The 20860-nt window shown below is 43.7% G+C and overlaps 1 long non-coding RNA gene and 2 other non-coding genes across 3 annotated transcripts; all 3 read left to right on the forward strand.

Annotated features, from left to right (window-relative positions):
• Positions 1-4036: 4036 nt before the first annotated feature.
• LOC119119272 lies at positions 4037-5173 on the forward strand. Its single transcript, XR_005097216.1, has 3 exons — positions 4037-4167; positions 4610-4988; positions 5125-5173. It is a non-coding gene; the product is annotated as an uncharacterized LOC119119272 (long non-coding RNA).
• Positions 5174-18849: 13676 nt separating this feature from the next.
• On the forward strand, positions 18850-18921 carry trnaq-cug. The gene has a single exon. It is a non-coding gene; the product is annotated as a tRNA-Gln (tRNA).
• A 1857-nt stretch (positions 18922-20778) lies between these two features.
• trnas-gcu lies at positions 20779-20860 on the forward strand. Its single transcript has one exon. It is a non-coding gene; the product is annotated as a tRNA-Ser (tRNA).

A 20860-nucleotide genomic window follows, 5' to 3' on the forward strand; every position in this document is an offset into this window, starting at 1 on the left:
CGCTTCTATATAGCCCTAACTCTAGCCCCAGTTGGAAACCCTCATCCTTGTTGGAAACCCCAGTTGGAAACCCCAGTTGGAAACCTTGGCCCTAGTTTGAAACCATAGTTGGCCTCCCTAACCCTAGGTCAGGATTCGCAACCCAAAATGTTCAAAGAGCCATATTGGCCCAAAAATACAAAAAACATACCTGTCTGGAGCCACAAATATCTAAAACCCTTTTAGACTTAGACAAACTTTATTGTCATTTTGTCAACACTGGGTGTACACAAAACGAAATTTCATTGCATACGGCTTTCAACAAAGTAGTGATATTGCGGCTGGTTAAAAAGTGACATTCTATATAAAAATATGAAATAAGATAAGTATAAAGTACAAAGTGCAGCAGTGATAAAGTATGTAAACAGTGCAGGAGACAAAAACAGTATTTACAAGTGTGCAGAGGAATGCTAAGTTTGAATGTTCAACAGTCTGACGACAGCAGGGAAAAAACTATTGCAGAACCTGGTGGACCTGCAGCGGATGCTGCGAAACCTCTTCCCAGAGGGCAGCAGGGAGAACAGTCCATGGTGGGGGTGTGATGGGTCACTGATAATATTACGGGCTCGGGACACGCAGCGCTGGGATGACAAGTCCTGAATGGAGGGGAGAGGAGCCCCGATGATCCTCTCTGCTGTCCTCACCACTCTCCTCAGGTTCTTCCAATCGGAGGCGCTGCAACCGCCACACCACACTGAGAGACAGCTTGTCAGAATGCTCTCTATGGTGCTTCGGTAGAACGTCCTCATGATGGGTGGGGGCAGGTGGGCTCTCCTCATCCTCCGCAGGAAGTACAAGCGCTTCTGTGCCCTCTTGACCAGTGTTGTGGTGTTCACAGTCCAGGTGAGGTCGTCTGTGATGTGGACCCCCAGGAATTTAGTGCTGCTGACCACCTCCACAGCTGAGCTGTCGATGATCAGTGGAGCGTGGTGAGGCTGGTTCTTCCTGAAGTCGACGATGATCTCCTTCGTCTTCTCCACATTCAGGATCAGGCTATTGTCTCTGCACCAGCCCACCAACTGCTCCACCTCCTCTCTGTAGTCCAGGTCGTTGTTGTCTCTGATGAGGCCCACCACCGTTGTGTTGTCTGCAAACTTCACGATGTGATTGGTGGTGAACCTGGAGGCGCAGTCGTGTGTCATCAGGGTGAACAGCAGGGGGCTCAGGACGCAGCCCTGAGGGGAGCCTGTGCTGAGGGTGATGACATCTGAGGTGTTCTGTCCGACCCGGACTGACTGAGGTCTGTTGGTGAGGAAGTCTAGTTTTATAATACAACATCAGAGATGGGGACTCGAGTCACTGTGACTTGGACTCAAGTCGACGTTTTGATGACTTGTGACTTGAGTTGACAAAAAATGAAAAAACTCGAGACTCGACTTGGACTTGGAAGATAAAGACTCGGGACTTGACTTGACTTGAGACACGATGACTTGAATGACTTCAGTGTTATTTAGTTTATGTTTTCAATTTGAATATAAAATTAATAATACATTTAAAAAAAATAATATCGATAACACAGTAGGAGCGCAGGCTGAGAATGGCGTTGTCATGATTGGATCACTACCCTGTCACTCAATCAGTCGTGCCCTGTCTACCTACCGAACGTGTTTATTGGAGAATCATGCCCCTTTATATCAGACATGCGCAAACATGTCAGCGGGAGCGGTACCGCGAGTCAACACCTTCGGCTATCGCAATTACTTTTATGATGGCAAAAGACGGACAGCACAGTGCGTGATATGCAGCAAAAACATTTCGCACAGCCAGACGACAACTTCAAACTTTGTCCGTCATCTGAAGAGCCATTCTGCCAAATAAGTGCTTTTCATTTATCTAAATAGGTGTGTGTATATATAGCTTTAATGCAATGAATATGATGATGAAACTTAATTAAGTAAATATGACTTAATATGGAGCAAGTTAATAAATAAAAACTACAGTTAACTTGACTTGGACTTGACCTATTTAAAGACCTGACTTGGACTTGACTTGACCTATTTAAGGACTTGATTTGACTTGACTTGCCCAAGACAAAAATGACTTGGGACTTACTTGAGACTTGAAGGTTAAGACTTGAGACTTACTTGAGACTTGCACATGTGTGACTTGGTCCCATCTCTGGACATTTGTGTTGTTTCGGACCTGACGTTATAGTCCGGGACATTTTCCTCCACGGTGTCATTTGGGTCCTCTCTTGTGTTGATTTCCTCAACGCATTCGAGTCTTTGCAACTCACTCTCGGGAGCCAGGTGGCACCATTCGTTTATGACGAGCCCACTGTCCTCCATCTCTTGGATGGCATCTTCAATGTCTCGACTGTGTTTCTCATACCTTTCTCTGTTCCTTTTGACAATGGATATGGTAAAGGAGCTATTTCTCTTTAAAGATACAAATACTCTTCTTAATATTAGGACATCCAGGTAGAGAAGACATTTTGACTTTCGCCAAAATGCTGTGACAGATAGATGGACAAAAGATTTTGGATTATGCGAGCCACCTCTCAAAATCAAGTGCATTTGTGTTTAAGGGAAATTTACACCGAATAAAATTCGTTTTAAAAATAGATAAAACAGATAAAACAACTTTTGTAAACCAATGGTAAATTGCAATTGTAAAATATTAAGAATAAAGTTAGACCAATCGGTCATTAAAAGAGTTAAAAGGAAACAGTTAATAGATTATATAGAAGCAGATAAAAAGAAGAAATCTATCATGTATATCAAAACATTCGTAAAAAGAATCAATTCATTGTGTCTCTGTTTCCATGCCCTAAATGAGGTAGGAAGACAAAAAGGAGGCTGAGGACGCCTCAGCTGCCTGCAAAGCTACCAGCTGCCTAAAAAGGGCAGAGGTCAGATCCTCCTCGTCCTCATGAAGGCTGCTGGTGTCTGAGGGTGAACTCGAAAAGCAGTCCGAGGTCACCTCGGCCAACTCCTTAAATAGGCCGGAGGTCAGGTCGTCCTCGTCCTCATGCAAGCTGCTGCTACACAAGGGTAAATCCCAGAAGGAGCTAGACCTGCGTGAAGCTGGCCCCCCACCCCACGCAAAATTTAAGCAAAATAGTCTGTTTCGTTTGTGCTTCGTTTGTGCTGGTTTGTGCAGCAAAAATTTTCGTTTGTGCTGCTATGGTTTTTTAGTTATGAACGATTCTTTTATAGGTCATCCAGAGTTCACCCAGCCCCCCATCTGCTCAAAATGAACCCAAAATGGTACCGTTCGTTTGTGCTTCGTTAGTGCTGGTTTGTGCAGCAAAAATTTTCGTTTGTGCTGCTTCCGTTTCGGAGATATTACACATTTATTTTATAGCGATGACGTCACCTAGCCCCCCACTTCGCTCCAAATGGACCCAAAATGGTACCGTTCGTTTGTGCTTCGTTTGTGCAGGTTTGTGCAGCAAAAAATTTCGTTTGTGCTGCTTTCGTTTCGGAGATATTACACATTTATTTTATAGCGATGACGTCACCCAGCCCCCCACCTCGCTCCAAATGGACCCAAAATGGTACCGTTCGTTTGTGCTTCGTTTGTGCAGGTTTGTGCAGCAAAAATTTTCGTTTGTGCTGCTATGGTTTTTTAGTTATGAACGATTCTTTTATAGGTCATCCAGAGTTCACCCAGCCCCCCATCTGCTCGAAATGGACCCAAAACGGTACCGTTCGTTTGTGCTTCGTTAGTGCTGGTTTGTGCAGCAAAATTTTTCGTTTGTGCTGCTTCCGTTTCGGAGATATTACACATTTATTTTATAGCGATGACGTCACCCAGCCCCCCACTTCGCTCCAAATGGACCCAAAATGGTACCGTTCGTTTGTGCTTCGTTTGTGCAGGTTTGTGCAGCAAAAATTTTCGTTTGTGCTGCTTCCGTTTCGGAGATATTACACATTTATTTTATAGCGGTGACGTCAGGTAGCCCCGCCCCCCTGTTTACTTCCAAATTGACCCAAAATAGTGCCGTTCGTTTGTGTTTCGTTTGTGCTGGTTTGTGCTGCAAAAAGTTTCGTTTGTGCTGCTACGGTTTTGCAGATATTACACATTTAATTCATAGCGAAGACGTCACCCAGCCCACGTCACTGTATTTTGTCGCGAATTTCAAGCTCCTGGACTGGAATGCTCCTGATGCAGGACGAATACAAGGTAAATACGTTCTTAGCCTTTTTTTCTTTTCTTTTTATCTTACAGAAAACTTTCACTGCGGGGAATGGCTTTTAGTACGAGGATATTTCTGTAATTATGTTTGTATCGTGCTCATTGATTAATTTCCTTGTTTTCAATAAGCCTATGTGATCATTTTTTTCAATTACATCTGACATGCAAAAGGTTCACCGCAATCTAAATACCTGATGAGTCTATGTCTGCTCCAAAACATTAATTAATGCAACAATTAATACATGTATGTGAAGTTGATGACAGCCAGAAAAAGAAACTTGAAAACGTGAAAAAATAACTTTCTTTGTCAAAGGGAACATTATCAACATTTTTTTCCAACAATTCAAACAATGCATCACTGCACTGTGTAGAACACAGCATGTGGGAAGATCTTAGTATTTTCTGATGCTGCTTTCACTCCACTTCCCAGGTCATTATAGATCTCCCAGGCATATGCAGTCCTCCTGCAGTATGCCACATAATGCCCGAGAGAATCCTGGGTCAGTCCTGGTTCAAAGCCAATGACTGCTCTCAAAGTAAAGGTCTTCTCTTTTAGCTCCAGACTGGAGGGAAATCCAAGCAAGGCAACTTCCTTGCAACTGCTACCAAGGTCAGTGTCAATCCACACAAACTCTCCCAGATTGTAGCTGTGAGTAACATTACCTGAACACAGAGCCTTGCCTGTATTGTTGTCCTGTGTTTTGAATGAAGACGGACAATGGGAAGGATTTTCAATTGGCCTGAGGCAGAGAGAGTCAGGAAGGCTGAGTCCCTCTTCAGCAGCAGTCTGAAGAGAAGCCATGCCACAGGTCTGCAGGACAGCAACGTTTGGACAAACAAGTGAAACTTGCCTTGTTACTTGTTGGCTTAAACTGCAGTACTGTGAGGAGCATTGTTTTATCAAATAAACACTTGGGATATTCCTCATTGCGCTCTCAATTACAGTGGAGATGTGGCATTGTGCATCAATTTGGAGAGCACCTGAGGTCAGGAGGACAGGTTTGAATATTTCCCCCAGCAGTTCTGCCCTCTGTGAGTATACCTGTGGGTTCACACTCTGTGTTGTGATGGTTTTTACCAGGTGGAGGAATTGGTTCCCACGTTCATAGTTCAAAACAGTCTTTTCAAATGAAAAACTTTCACAGAAAGAACAGCATAAGCATTGCAAGACAGAATCAAATGCACAAGTATTGAGCACAAACACTTTTGATGTGCGAAGTTTAACAGGCCGTTGATGGTTCCCGTTTTTCAACAATGGTACCTTGACTTTTTTCCAGCCCACTTGTGTGTCAATATGCAGCCATTCAGGACAAGGAGAGAGATATGAAGTTATCTTTCTTTTTTTCGGTGGGACCGCTAAACCTCTCCAGTTTTCAACTGCACTGTCAGTAGATGCATCTGGCTCCGCTCCAGGATGAGATTTTTCTCCCCTTTTGTTTACTACTTCAGTTTGAGAAGTACTGCAGACATTGTCAGGCTCTCTGACGGTCGTGGCATCACACACATCACTTTTTTGTTTTGCAGAGCAAATCCGCATGTTTCCCTCAATGAAGGAAAGATGACGAGCAACAAACCGGTCCACACGAATGGGTAGGCTTTCATGCTTGAAAAGGCCTTTTTTTATGTTTTTGAACTCTGCTTCAACAGCTGCGGAACTTGCAGTGATGCTGGCGCTTTTGAAGAGAGGGACCATTATTGCTGTCCAGAGTGGCAAGTAACTTCCAAGTCTTGTTATTTGGGGAATAATCTCAGGGAGGAAGTGGATGTTGTCTCTATCCCCATCAGCCATGGCAAGTGACCTGCTCTCCTCACATATTTCTGTCACCCACTCTCGGACATTAGTCTGGATGTGCTGATTTAATGAATCACCTGGTTCTTGTCCCTCAACTTCCTCATCTGAAATGGGGACAGATTCCTCTGCGATTTGCGCTCTCAAGTATTTCTTGCACTTTTCTGATGGGATAGGGGCTCCAGAATTGTCATTACCCTCTGTCTCACTCAGTGCCACAATGGTGATAGCACGAAGAAGTTCTTTTGCATGTTGCAAACATTGTGACTTAAGAAGCTGTGCTATTGACCTAACAAAGAAATCCTTAACACGAGGTCTTTTGTTTTTCAGGCAGTCCCATCGGCAGATCATCTTAATGCAGTGTGCTACATCTACCCTGACAAAACATGGGGGTAGATGTCCAGGTTGATTCCCACGTGAAATGTTAAAGCACTCATTGATGTAGCTCTTCAGATCAGGATGAGGGGTAAAAGCTTTGACTAGAGCTCCAAGAATCGCCAGAGAAAAGTCACTCACTGCTTCTTTAGGAACAGATGCACCTGCATGGATCCATTCCTTCAGCCACTGTGTGATAGCATTAACATCATGCTTCTCTGACAGCATCTGCACGACTGGGACACTGGAGCTGGTATGCCCTGTCATAACACCCTGATACAGGAAGATATGGCCAGACATGCCATTCGGCCTCATCAGTTTTTTAACTATTGAGCCAGTTGCATCAACACATAATATTGGGTGGGATTTCTTTAAGCTCTTGTACACATGCATTTGTGTTTGACTCCAATAGTGACAGAAAAACTTGTCAAGTCCAATGTCTTTGATGCTGTCACTGTGAGGTGCACTGTATTTCAACATCTGCAATGATAAAATTGGATTTTTGTCACCTAATGCCAAATCATTTTTCTCTTGCTTTGCCTTGCGCAGGGTGGCCAAATTTGGCAGGTGGCTTGGCTCAGGGTCTCCGAAGTCCATCGATTTATTTGCCTGTGATGCTCGCCATACATGTGGTTCCATCCTGCCCTCACAAAGTTCCTTGGCTACCTGCACACGCAACTGTCCAGATAGAAACCGCTTTGAGCTACCAGTGTGTAGGGAGTCATCACTGTTCTTAATGACACAGTTGAATATCATTGGACTGTTAATTTCTGGCTCTCCGCTACAATTAATGTTGAGAAGGCCATGACACTCCTTGCAGTATCCTCTGATTTCGATATAATTATTTGAGACCAATGGATAGACCTTGGCTCTTTTAAAAACAAATGTGCAAGGAATTTTGACTGTTTTCCAGATTTGTTCATTTATGATGTGGGTCCAGGTGCCAGGCTTCAAAATTGTATATTCTCTTTTTTGGGTTCGACAGTTCTTATCTTTGTATTCAGCCTTTTCCGGAATAAATTCCATCCACTTGTCAAAAGGAATATGAAGCTGAAAGGACCGTTCAGGTCCTGATTCCGAGCTTGCTTCACTGCTAGTTTCAGGATCAGTTTCATCATGACTGAATCCCAGAGCTGACCAGATATTGCGTCTGTTTGTTTTTACAAAGGTGTACAGAGCCTTTGCAGACATCTTCTTTTCCAACTGGTCACTCAGATCTGTCCACACAGTAGCGCTTGGAGTGGCTACGTTACCATTTTCAAGTATGGCCTCTTTTGATGAGCAGAGAACTGCAACAATTAAATCATTGTCTACTGCTGGTTGTTTGGGCATCTAGTTGAAGGACAAATATAAATATAATCAGGATTCATTGCTTGAATAATTAAAATTACACATGCGTGATCATTATAATTGCTATGCATGGACGGAAAAATGATGCAAAGGGAAAAATATTTTGACATCAAAATGTATCAAGCATGCTTTCTTTAGAAATTTAGTTTTCTTGGTCAGTGTAAATTACACACGTATAATAAGACAATGTTAGCCAACTAGCTATTCAGACTACCTAGGGTGTTTTTAATTCTATATTGTAGGAACTCCGTTTTGTTTTGTTTTACACATTTTACTTACATTGGTCGATGGTCACTTCCCAGAAAAAGACGCTTTCTGTCACTCACTGTTATTAAATCTTCGGAGATAGTTGTGTATTTGTCGCTTGAAAAAGTTGCACGTCTTTGTTTTTCGCCACCCTGTTGCGATATGTCTTACCGGCCTGCAGAGGTCACTTGGCATGGTAATTAGTTGGATAATACATGTGTAAGATTTAAGGAGTTATCATGATGTCAAGTGAAAAAGAATAAAATACATGACAGGGGGTTAATGAAGATGCATGATTTTAATAATGAAAAATTGCAATGGCACAAACAAATGGTTAATTAACGATCCATGGAGCAAGGATTTGACATCTCTAGAAAATAAATTAGTATTAAATAAATGACAAATTGAATGATTCACTGAACGCCAACAAATTTTTTTGCGGCACAATCGATACCATTTTTGCAGCACAAACCAGCACAAACGAAACACAAACGAACGGCACTATTTTGGGTCAATTTGGAAGTAAACAGGGGGGCGGGGCTACCTGACGTCACCGCTATAAAATAAATGTGTAATATCTCCGAAACGGAAGCAGCACAAACGAAAATTTTTGCTGCACAAACCTGCACAAACGAAGCACAAACGAACGGTACCATTTTGGGTCCATTTGGAGCGAAGTGGGGGGCTGGGTGACGTCATCGCTATAAAATAAATGTGTAATATCTCCGAAACGGAAGCAGCACAAACGAAAAATTTTGCTGCACAAACCAGCACTAACGAAGCACAAACGAACGGTACCGTTTTGGGTCCATTTCGAGCAGATGGGGGGCTGGGTGAACTCTGGATGACCTATAAAAGAATCGTTCATAACTAAAAAACCATAGCAGCACAAACGAAAATTTTTGCTGCACAAACCTGCACAAACGAAGCACAAACGAACGGTACCATTTTGGGTCCATTTGGAGCGAGGTGGGGGGCTGGGTGACGTCATCGCTATAAAATAAATGTGTAATATCTCCGAAACGAAAGCAGCACAAACGAAAATTTTTGCTGCACAAACCTGCACAAACGAAGCACAAACGAACGGTACCATTTTGGGTCCATTTGGAGCGAAGTGGGGGGCTAGGTGACGTCATCGCTATAAAATAAATGTGTAATATCTCCGAAACGGAAGCAGCACAAACGAAAATTTTTGCTGCACAAACCAGCACTAACGAAGCACAAACGAACGGTACCATTTTGGGTTCATTTTGAGCAGATGGGGGGCTGGGTGAACTCTGGATGACCTATAAAAGAATCGTTCATAACTAAAAAACCATAGCAGCACAAACGAAAATTTTTGCTGCACAAACCAGCACAAACGAAGCACAAACGAAACAGACTATTTTGCTTAAATTTTGCGTGGGGTGGGGGGCCAGCTTCACGCAGGTGGAGCTAGTGGACATCTCCAGCTCCTCCAACTCCTTAAATAGGCCGGAGGTCGTCAGGTCGTTCTCATACAGGCTGCCGATGCATGAGGATGAGGACGAAGATGGAGGCAACTCAAAACCCCTACCGATGGTGCAGCCAGGGTCCTCATTAGGCCCTGCCTGCCAAATGCTCGTATCTGGCAAGAAGGGCTGCCTCGGCACCGCCAAGTGGCCAGTCAGGTCCGCTTTGCGTGCCTCAAAGTGGCTGAACGTGACAGAGGGGGGGTGCCGGTGCGGGGATGTCAGGTACACGCACTGCAAACACAAAAGCGCCAGTCACTCCCGAGATGAGATTCACTGCGAGTCTTCCATCACTAAACAGAATGCTCAGTTTGGATTGACACGCTCTGTCAGGTGATCAGTTCAAAAAATTCAAAGAAACATTTTCTGAGACGTACCTGTATTATTATTGCCCATCAAAGAAGCATGCGGTTGGACATTATTAGTGCGTTCCGATTTTTTGGTACTGCACCACACTCTCTTTTTCTTTTGACCCTGCACAATACACAAAATCATGTCATTTCACACAAAAACACTTTTTTTTTTTTTTTTTTAATTGTTCCGATGGATTCTAACTCACATAGTTATCTCGACAGGACCAATCCGGGTGCAAGCTGGCATGGATCTGGTTGAGCCAATCCGATTCATTAAAGTACTTTTCCTGCTCGTCCTGCGTGAGCGACTTCCACTGTGGATTTAATGAGAAAGTGTCAAAAAAAAACATGCGCGCGTGAATGCGTGCGCATCGTACTTACCATCTGCCCCAAGATTTTATTAACGGATGCGCTGTCTGTACGCTCTCCGCTTGAATTTTCAAGTTGAGCTTTGACAAAAGGCCGCTGCTCCTTCATAAATAACATAAACGCGTTCGGTGGTTTTTTGATATACGGCTTGGAAGGAGTCTGGGGTTCTTTTGTCCAGCTGGAAAATCAAAAGCACAAGCAAACGCATGTCACCATCGTGTGGGCATTCAAAGGAATACATTTTGCAGAAACTGAGGATTTACCGTGCATTTTGGGGTGTTGGTGGTGAAGGAATAGGGTCAAAAGACACAAAACCCGCCTAGCCACAATACCAGATACGCTCACATCTCTTTGGATAAAGTATATAAGCAGACAAGTATATTCATGGAATCAACCAATAAAGCAGACATAACTAGACATTCTTTGATACAAGATAATAACAGAGGTTGCTACAACTTTATGATTCAATTTGTATTTCTGTGCACTGCAAAATAAATGTATTTTGATATGTTGCTTACATAGCTTAATGACCCTTAAGGAACTGTGTAATGCATGCCTGATGTTTGTTCTCTAAATCATGGACACGGCCAGAGTCGTCTTGACCGTACAGTACTTGATTATATCTTGTGTTTTGATTAAACGTCATATGTCGCCTAATGCGAGACGCCAGCTTTTCGATTACTACTGAACGCTCTGCACAGAGGGAAATGTTTTGCCTAACAGAAAAGATATGGTGGAAAGCATGATTAAACTAAGAATATAATGATGTGAGCAAAGACATGGAGTATCAAAAGAACTAACTTTGCATAGTCAGGGAACAGTAATAGATTAATGATGTTACAGCCAAAAAGCTCACATTAATTCGTGCAAAATGACAAAAGTGAAAGAATGAGGTACGACAGCATATGTGCAAGAATGGAGGAGAATGTTTACAGGAAGGTCACTCGGAGATAAAAAACCAGCTGGTGCCAGAAGGAGACAGCCAAGGACTCGGCCAAAGATGATCACCAAGGCCGAAAGACGGGATGGAAGACCACAGCCCCCCCACACACACCGAATCTTCCATAACCAGCACCCACTCCCATGGAATCAAACTCTACTGCGAACTCGCCCCACCCCAACGACTCATCACCCATCAAACGCGCCCCACACCAACTGAATATGAGCTGACCAAAGAACCTTGAACGTTGCCTTTTCTGATTGGAGACTTTCTGCTCTTGAAAGGCCCAGCGCTGTATTGTACTTTCCTGAAAACAGAGCTTTCTTAACAAGAATTGTGATTGAACTCAACCAACCTGTGTGAGTCTAATTTCTGCTTCAGTGTCTTTGCATTTTCCTACATCTGAAGAAATCAAACGAGCACGCAGGGAGTAAATTGGATTACAGGTGATTGGCAAGGGCTTTTGCCGTGAGGCGCAGATAGCGCGCTCGCAAGATTGTGGACCAAATCCAACAGTGGTAAGATCGGAGTGAGCAGGTAACATCCTGGTGGTCGTATGTTATTGGACAAGTGTCCAAGGCTACAGAAAAATACGAACGTTAGACTGCAGAAATGTTGACGATAGAAACATGATATGATATACAGTTGTTACTTACATCACTCGATCAGGCAGGTGGCACCAAGGTTCCACCAAGTGTGCATCCAGAATCTGCAAAAAAAAGTTATTAATTGTTTTATGAGAAACATGTAACTATTCCATTTTTCATGTTCTCGTGCATGATTCTCCTCAAAATCCAGAGTTTGCATTAGTTGTTCATACTTTAATCTTCATTCAAATCTGGCTGCAATTCCTCATTAAACATCTGGAACACTAAATTAAACATTTTAGTTTTCAGTTGAGTTTTTCCGTCCCGAATTGTAATTGTGTCTTCAAGTTTGTGCATGTTCCAATAAGTTTCAGAAAAGTTATTAATGCGAAAACGTTTCTTTATTGAAGTTATTTGGGTCTAAAACTTTTCCCTACCTGTTTTTGACGGTTTTGCATCATCTTTAAATCGGCGTTGGTTAATTTTCGTGCGTCTGATCGATGAGTTCCTGACTTCCAAAATGATGTCTATCCGTTATGATCGGCGTTATCATTGAGGCATACTTAAAAAAAAAAAAAAAAAAGGCCTCCTCATCAGCCAATCACAACACAGGGATTGCCTTTGCTACATCACCGGATATTACGCACTTCGAACATGAAAGAGCAGCTATGCTAACCTGCTAGGTGGCTAACTAACGTCTGGACGTGGCTCGTGGTCGCGTTCTAGTTGGACAAAATGGTTTCAACTTCTCCTTTTAAACCCACTAAAGAGATATAAAAAGAATAATTTGTAGGTTCCCTGTCCATCATGATACGGGGAATCTTCTCGGCGGGCCTTCGAGAGTCGCCATTTTCAGAGCCAGGATGGATGCACTTGACGTGATCGCATTTTCGGTAAATGTTCCAAACTTTATAAACACTGTCAAACATGATATTAGATATTCAATATGTTATAAATCCAAAATAAAAATTCATGGCACTCTTTAAACATCTTTTGATGGGTGTTTTGTTTTATTATCAGAAACGCTAGAAATGTTAAATCTGGTGAACAGGTCGTCACATTTTGAGGATTAAATTAAAGTGTAAAATGGAATTATGTCAGTAGAATTTCAAGAAACGAAATATTTTCAGTTGCGTTTACTTTTGAATGCTTTTTAACTTTTGCAAGGACCAAATGGTATAAACTAGAAAAAGAACTAGAAAATGCAATTTCTGGAGAAATTGCGTGTGAAGGCGAAGACCATAAATGGGAATTTAAAAAAATATTGCGCCAACATTTTTTTAAATTTGGAACAAAACGAAAACTACAGGTTCAAGAGGTTCAGTTTGGAGTTCAAAAGTTGAAACGGGTCTAATCGGACAAAAATTGTAAAGGTTAGAGCAAATGTTATATTTAGGTCACTTCTGGTTTCACTTAAGGCCCTTCTTGTTGAAATAAGGTCAATTCCGGTTTATTTAATAAACCCAGGTTTCTGGACACGTGCTTCATTTGGATAGTTCACCAATTTGACAACTTTTGCAAACATCCCATTGCACAGACCTGCTTGAACATCAATATTGCGTGTGATCATAACACGAGCACCGAAGGCAACTTTGATTGAGTCCGGGAGCTCATTCTTAGCGCCTTGCACAGGGGAAGCTTGCCTTGCCATTCTGCCAGTTCCTTTGTCTTTCTTGTAGTTATCTGCGTCAATTTGCACAATGTCCTTATGAAGCAGATTCAGCATCGCGGAGTTATGGCCATCCACCTGTTTATTGGTGGCAAAAACATGCAGAATATGCTTTGGACACATTCCAGGGGAAGTGTACCTCGTCGCAAGGAGAGCTCTGTCCAGTTCCGACAGTTCATCAGACTTTTCTTTGACGCGGAGTCGGTTCAGCAAAGGCAACATCGTCTTTCTGCCTCATGATGTCACTGAGTGTGATCGTTTTGAAGTTGTCACGCCAGTGGTCCAGCCGCGTGGGATCGTACACGCACAGAGGTTTGGATTGTCTCACAGGAGGGAGCTGAAAGAAATCTCCAACAGCAAGAACAGACATGCCACCAAAAGGTAAATTAATTCCTTTGATTTGTTTCAACCTGGCATTCACGTAGGCAAAGAGGTCTTTTGACACCATGGAAATCTCATTGATGATGAGTATTTCGGCGATCGACAGCTCGGCTCTGACTTCGTCCAGTTTATTGCCCAGGCCGTGGTACGGGGGTTTGAGACTTGTAAAATAATGTCTGATGGTACTTAAACCTGACACAAAGAATGACATAGGGGTGACCTGTTTTGGGCCTAGTAAAGGTCACCTAGAAGTTAGTTCCTTTAAATTAACTTTTGTTAAACTGGTAAAGGGGGGGTGACTGGTTGATCTCGTCAACCTCTATTGCAGTTCCAAACTTTCACCAGAAGATGGTGCCAAAGTCAAATTTATCAGACAGTAAATTAATAGTTTGAGTTATTGACTAAATGAACATGTTCTGAGTGACACAGCAACACACAATTTTGGATTATTTAATATTATTTTGTTTTGCTATAATATACTTTGAAACAGTTTGAGTATTTTAATCTGCTAACGAGGAGAACCCATGATCATAGTTATGGTCAGGGACGTGCGGTCAGAGGAGGCAAGGCACGCCTCCCCTGCCGCCATGAAAATGGGAAAAACAAATTCAATTGTTCTTATTATAAAGTCATTTTCCTTTTAATTTCAATAATTTTGTATCATTTTGAACCAAAATCGCTGAATTTTTATAGTTATTTTAAAACCGAAGACAATTTGCTCGGAGGACCCAACGTCCTGTCGCCTCCTCTGAGGATTGCGTAATTACACGGCTGCCTATGTTGACAGGCAATGCGGTTAGACAGAACTGCTCTCTGTCTTCATGTCGCTGTTTAAGTGTTCAAACACTGTGGCTATATTAATTAATTTTCGTAATTAGGATGGTTTATATAATATCTTGTGTTGTCATCTGTCTGTAACGTTGTGTTTCTTTAGATCAGGGGTCACCAAACTTTCTTAAACCGAGAGCTACTTCCTGGGTACTGATTGAGGCAAAGGGCTACCAGTTTGACATACACTTCTAAAATAGCCAATTTGCTCAATTTGGCTTTCACTATGTGTTTTTATTGTCATTTCCAGTTCACATGTAAGTGCGATTTTAACAAGAATAGCAAAAAAACAGTCAAACCTTGGTTTTTGACCACAATCCGTTCCAGAAGGCGGTTCGAGAAGCGAATCGGTTGAATTCCGAATCTATATTTCCCATTACAAATAATGGATTTTTTTAATCCGTTTCAAGACAAAAAAACCCCGCCTTTTCTAAGCATTTTTTTCATTTGCGCATATTTGGTGATAGCGCAACTGCAGCGCACCGCCGAACGCGCAACCGTAGCGCGTCGCCCACTGCGCAACTGCACCGCGCTGGTCGCATTATTGTGACAGAGCCGTCGCTGAAATTTAGAAAATAATTTTAAAGTCCTGATGTACTTTCCAAAATTTAAGTAGACCCAAGTGCGCAGGGAGCTTAATTTTGTCCGATCGCGCAACTGCAGCGCACCGCCGAACGTGCTACCGTAGCACGTCGCCCACCGTGCAACTGCACTGCGCTGGTCGCATTGTTGTGACAGAGCCGTCGCTGAAATTTAGAAAATATTTTTAAAATCCTGATATACTTTCCAAAATTTAAGTGGACAACAGTGCAAAGGGAGCTTAATTTGGTCCGATCGCGCAACCGCAGCGCGCCGGGGGCTCACTGTCGCATTGCTTTAAGTGCGTCTTTGTGTTTTAGGATGGCTTTACTGCTCCCACTTGCTTTCTTTGGCGGCATGATTAGGGGTTGATACAATCCTCAAAGTAACGAAAATACAATAACAACGGAGTCAGTCGGCATCCGGGCCGCGCGGTCGGGTTTTCTCGGGTCCTCCCGGCTCATCTCGCGAGGTTCGACCTCCGAATTTTGTTCGACAACCGAAGCAACCATCACTGTTTTAGATCTTTACGGTTACTCCCTCATTCATTCACATGTTTGGTGAAACCTCCCCAAATCCCCACTCAAACATGCAAAGCTTACGATTCGACATGAAATCAAATCCATTTGTATCATATAAGGACTTTTGACTTGTGATCTGGTGCTCCCTGTGTGGAGTTTTTAGGTTCTCCCCGTGCCTGCGTAGGTTTTCCCCGGGTTTTCCTCCCACATCACAAAAACATGCTTGGTCAGCCTATTTAGTAATCCAAACTGCCCATAGGTGTGAGTGCAAGTGCGAATGATTGTTTGTCTCTGTGTGCCCTGCGATTGTCTGGCAACCAGTTACAACGTGTCCCCCGCCTACTGTCCGATGACTGCTGGGATAGGCTCCAGCACGCCTGCGACCCCCCGCAGTACAGATAATGGACGGAATGGATGGAATGGAATGGCGATCAGTTTAGGGCCTGAAGAGGGAGCAACAGCAATATGCAGATACTCTTATTAGTTTATACAAACATATCAATCAATGTGTAACTAATTTACCCAAACATAGTTGCTCAATCAGAGCACAGACACAGCACACAGAGCTTTGTGACTTTCATTTACACATAGGCAGTGAGCACAGACACGGCACACAGAGCTCAGTTAAGTTCCATGACACATAGTCACAAAACATTCAGTAAATAACAGGACATTCAGGTGATAACAGAACAGACCTTATCCTTCCCTCCCATTCCCTTCCTAGTTCCTGCTTTTGGTCAGTATAAAGCCTTCTGATTTGAAGTTTGACGTTGTTGTTTCATCTGCTGAAGTGCCTTGTGCACTGACTGCCGTTAAACAACCTAATATCTGTTACAAAAACTGTTACTCCACATTTTTGTTTTACTTGCTTAACGATGGACATCTTGAACAAAACGCAACAGGCCGTTTTAGCTATACTATTCACGGCCTCGGCTCGGCAAACTGAGGCTCAATTCCCCGACGCGGAGTCTAAAATCAAAAGGATCATAAGACTTGTTTCCAACCAGGGACCTTCAGCGTGTGAGGGAATGTGATAACCACTACACCATGGAAACTGCGCTGACACATAGCCTTTTGAAGAGCCTGGCAAAAGTTAAAGAAAAGTGCGAAACCTGGTTTTCACCCAGTCTCAAATCAGGTACCCTTTAGCGAAACGACTCAGCCTGGGCTCGGCAAATCGGGCTTCAATTCCCCGACGCGGAGTTTATTTCTTTGTATGGAAAAATTGCTTTTGCTGCCACAGTTTTGAAAAGCAAATCAAAAAGTTCATAAGTGCCTGCTTTCTTCCTCACTCACTTTTGTTGAACTTTTGCCAGGCTTCTCAAAATGCTTTGGACGTCACAGCAGTTTCCATAGCGGTAGTGGTCATCATGTTCTTCTAAGACGCGAAACACCCCCTGTTTGAGACCGGGTGGAAACAACATTTTCTAAATCTATTTGTCAGTGTTGTCTGCTTTGCAAAGTGTGCCAGGGACACCTCGGCAAACAGGAGCCATATAGTATTTGATAAAGTAATCACATGTTCTCCGAGTTACAATGTCAACTGGTGGAACTTACTTTAGATCTTGGATGGTTTTAAAGCTAATGCTCTTCTGGATTACCGAGTAATCGGTTGAGACCGGCGTAACTCTACGACGGCTTCCTGCTTATCCGGCCGGTGCTGACGGGTCCCTCGCCTTGGCCTCGCAGCCTCGTGCTCGTCGGAACCAACGACCTTCGCCGTGCTAGCCCCGTGGTGTCCATCTGCACGTGCCCAGGACGGTGCTCACACGTTTGCCTGTTTTGTGATGTTTTCACCGATTCACGACCACGGTCCATTGGGCGCCGTTGAACTGGACTGTCCTTACACTTGTTTATGGACCCCGTGGAGGCTATTTTGTGTGTTTTGGGGTGTTCTCTGATATTGAGGGGTGCTGGTTGGCCGCTGTTACTTTTTTAATAATAATAATAATTCATTCAATTTATATAGCGCTTTTCAATAACCCAAAGACGCTTCACATGGAATAAAAAAGAGTGGAGGGGGGGGAGAGAGACAGTAGGTTATAGTTAACAAGACATCGGTCAGCAGTGCGAAGGAGATGGATGGAGGAGCAGGAGGGGCGGGAGCGGAGGTTGTTGAGGTTGCCAGTACGGGAGGTGGGGGTGACGGGGGGTTGGTAGTCCAAAAAGAGGAGATGGGTGAGCCATCGGGGAAATGCCGGTCAGATGTAGCGGCGAAGGATCCCAGCCTCGTGTGGAAGCAGCAGTGGACCAGGTGGTGATGCCAGTCGACCTCGACTGCACCCGCTCGAACGGCAGGCCCCAACGCACCACGGCGGCACACAGCAGAGCCACAGTTGGCGAGCCCGCAGGGAGTGGAGCCCGTCCCCCAAGGACGCCGAACGGAAGGCCAGAGAGCCGGGCCAGAGCTGCCGTCGAGTCCACAGCAGGCGGCGGCCACAGGCTCCGAGTCGGGAGGCAGGAGGGTCCGGTGGTGGTTTTGGCCAGTTGGCTGTTGGCTAGCTGGCTAACGTAGTTGGTAGTCCGAGGGAGAGGAAACAGATAGGTGAGAGCGGAGCTGCGGGGATGCGAGGTGGACGGAAGACAACACGAGAAAAATAAAAGAAGAGACGGGTGCACTGAAAACGGGAAAACGAAAAACAAGTAACGGACACGGTCCGGGATAGAAGCGGCAGTCAACAAATCTGACGCCAGCGTGCTCTAACCCGGAAGACAACAGACGATGGGGATTAGCCTTTTTTCCTTTGCTTTGTCGGCTTTTATCTTTCGCACTTACAGGCTTTCTTTGTGGCGCTGTTGTGTGCCAGCCTTATGAGAGCCTATTGAGTTGCGCTCATGCCATCTGTGTGTCTTTTGTATACCCGCTCTGTGGTATGGATTCTGATGGGGCCTGAATTTCCCAACCCCCGGGGATCAATAAATGTTCAATCAATCAATCAATCAATCAATCAATCAATCAATCAATGTTGGCATGGTGTGATTGTGAGCACTCTGAATCTAGCAATCCAAGTTCAAGTCTTGGTGGAACTTTCAATTTGTACTCATTTACATGGAACACAAATTTGGAAATTCCAATTCAGTACTATGCGTGTGTAAGCGCTGCCTCCACTACTTTTGTCAATTTCGTAAAATGAGCGCCTTAGTTAGTGCATTGTGCTCAGAAAAATTATGCTCCTCCTTCTGTCACTGCCAGGGTTCTATGGTGTAATGGTGAGCACTCTGGACTCTGAATCCAGTGATCCGAGTTCAAGTCTCGGTGGGACCTCAAATAATTTGTCATTTAGTTGGGAAAAATTTGCGAAATGGCAACAGCTTGTGTGCTGCCCCATGAAATCGTATGCTTCCCTACACCTGAGGGTTCCATGAGCGCTCTAGACTCTGAATCCAGTGATCTCAGTTTTAGTCTCGGTTGGACCTCAAATCTTTGGTCATATACAGTCGTATGCAAAAGTTTGGGCACCCCTAATCAATTTCAACATTTTCTTTATAAATCCTTGGCTGTTCGGATCAGCAATTTCAGTTAAATATATCATATAGCAGACAGACACAGTGATATTTGAGAAGTGAAATGAAGTTTATTGGAGTTAACGATTTGTCAAGAAGAATGGTCCAATATTCCTTCAACCAGAATCCACACTCTCATTGGAAGCTATAGGAAGTGTTTAGAGCAGTGGTTCTTAACCTTGTTGGAGGTACCGAATCCCACCAGTTTCATATGCGCAATCACCGAACCCCTCGTTAGTGAAAAAAATGTATATATTTTTTTCAAATTCAAGACATAGATGTTTTTTACTGGCACACAAAATGAGCCGTGCATGAACATCATCTTGTTCAAAGAATAAAACCAACACAATGCATGAATTTACGTCAAATGACATACCAGCAAATCAGTGTGACTTCTGCTGTTGCCTTTGCGAGACCAGTTCAGATATGCGTTGTCACGAATTTATAAATCAGGTGTGTTCGGACCTCCCCAGTAGAGGCTCTGCTGAACCCCTGAGACCGACTCACCGAACCCCTAGTTTGACCGATTCCAGGTTCAGGACCCCTGGTTTAGAGGCTGTTATTTCTGTAAAAGGAGGATCTACTAAATATTTATGTCATTTTTCTCTTGGGGTGCCCAAATGTATGCACCTGCCTACTTTTGTTGAAATAATGATTCCACACTGTCTGCAAATCCTATAAACTTCATTTCACTTCTCAAATATCACTGTTTACCACCGCCGCCATCCACCGTGCATGGATTCGGGCCATCTGATTGGTTCCTTTCGGTTCGTTTTTTGGTTCGATTCGAATCCGGGTTATGGCATAATCAAATTACCTTGTTGAATTTGTCTGCTGGTCACTGTTGCTAAACAGCCTTCCTTTGGGCAATGACAGTTTTCCACACAAGTTTACAGTCAATACAGTGTTGTAGGGCGAGTGGCGCAATGGATAACACATGATGGCAGATTTAAGTGATGTTTTATGTATGATGAGAATCAAAATAGCAGACGAAAGAGACTCAAGGTCAATTAACTCAAGCCGTTTCATTGCAATTGATAGCCCATATGACATGCACCTTAGATTAAATGGAGCTAGTTCAGGGGTCGGCAACCCGCGGCTCCAGAGCCTCATGCAGCTCTTTAGCACAATCCTAGCTGCTCCCTGGAGCTCTTGCTACGGCCACAACACTATACGATCATGCAATAGCATACAAGAAATTTAGGTTCTTTTCTTTAGGATCTTCAGCCGAGATACCCAGGCACACCATGAAAGAATGTTGATGTTAAAATGTTGGTGGAACAATCCAACTGCGCAGAGCCGATGATCCCAAAGATTTGGGGTGAGACAACATTGAAAAAATGTTTTTCTTTGTTGACAGTGTCACTTCTTTTGTGGCTTAGCTTTTCTTCGTTTCACATCTAAAGTATCGTATCATTTTACCTTGTAGCTTATACTACCCCGTACATGCCATATCATGTCGCCCATGCAACTCATGCATGAGATGCGATGGCTGAGATATTTAGGCGATGGGTTGCTACTCCATTGTGCTCTCCACTCATTTCATATCACATCGTCGGATTTTCACAAAGTATCTTGGCACAACGTACATAACGTGTTGTCAACGCCATATGAGCAAGATGAGGTGGCCGAGAGGTTAAGGCGATGGATTGCTAATCCATTGTGCTCTGCACGCATGGGTTCAAATCCCATCCTCGTCG

This window comes from Syngnathus acus, unplaced genomic scaffold (assembly GCF_901709675.1).
Source record: "Syngnathus acus unplaced genomic scaffold, fSynAcu1.2, whole genome shotgun sequence".
Taxonomy (NCBI): Eukaryota; Metazoa; Chordata; class Actinopteri; order Syngnathiformes; family Syngnathidae; genus Syngnathus; species Syngnathus acus.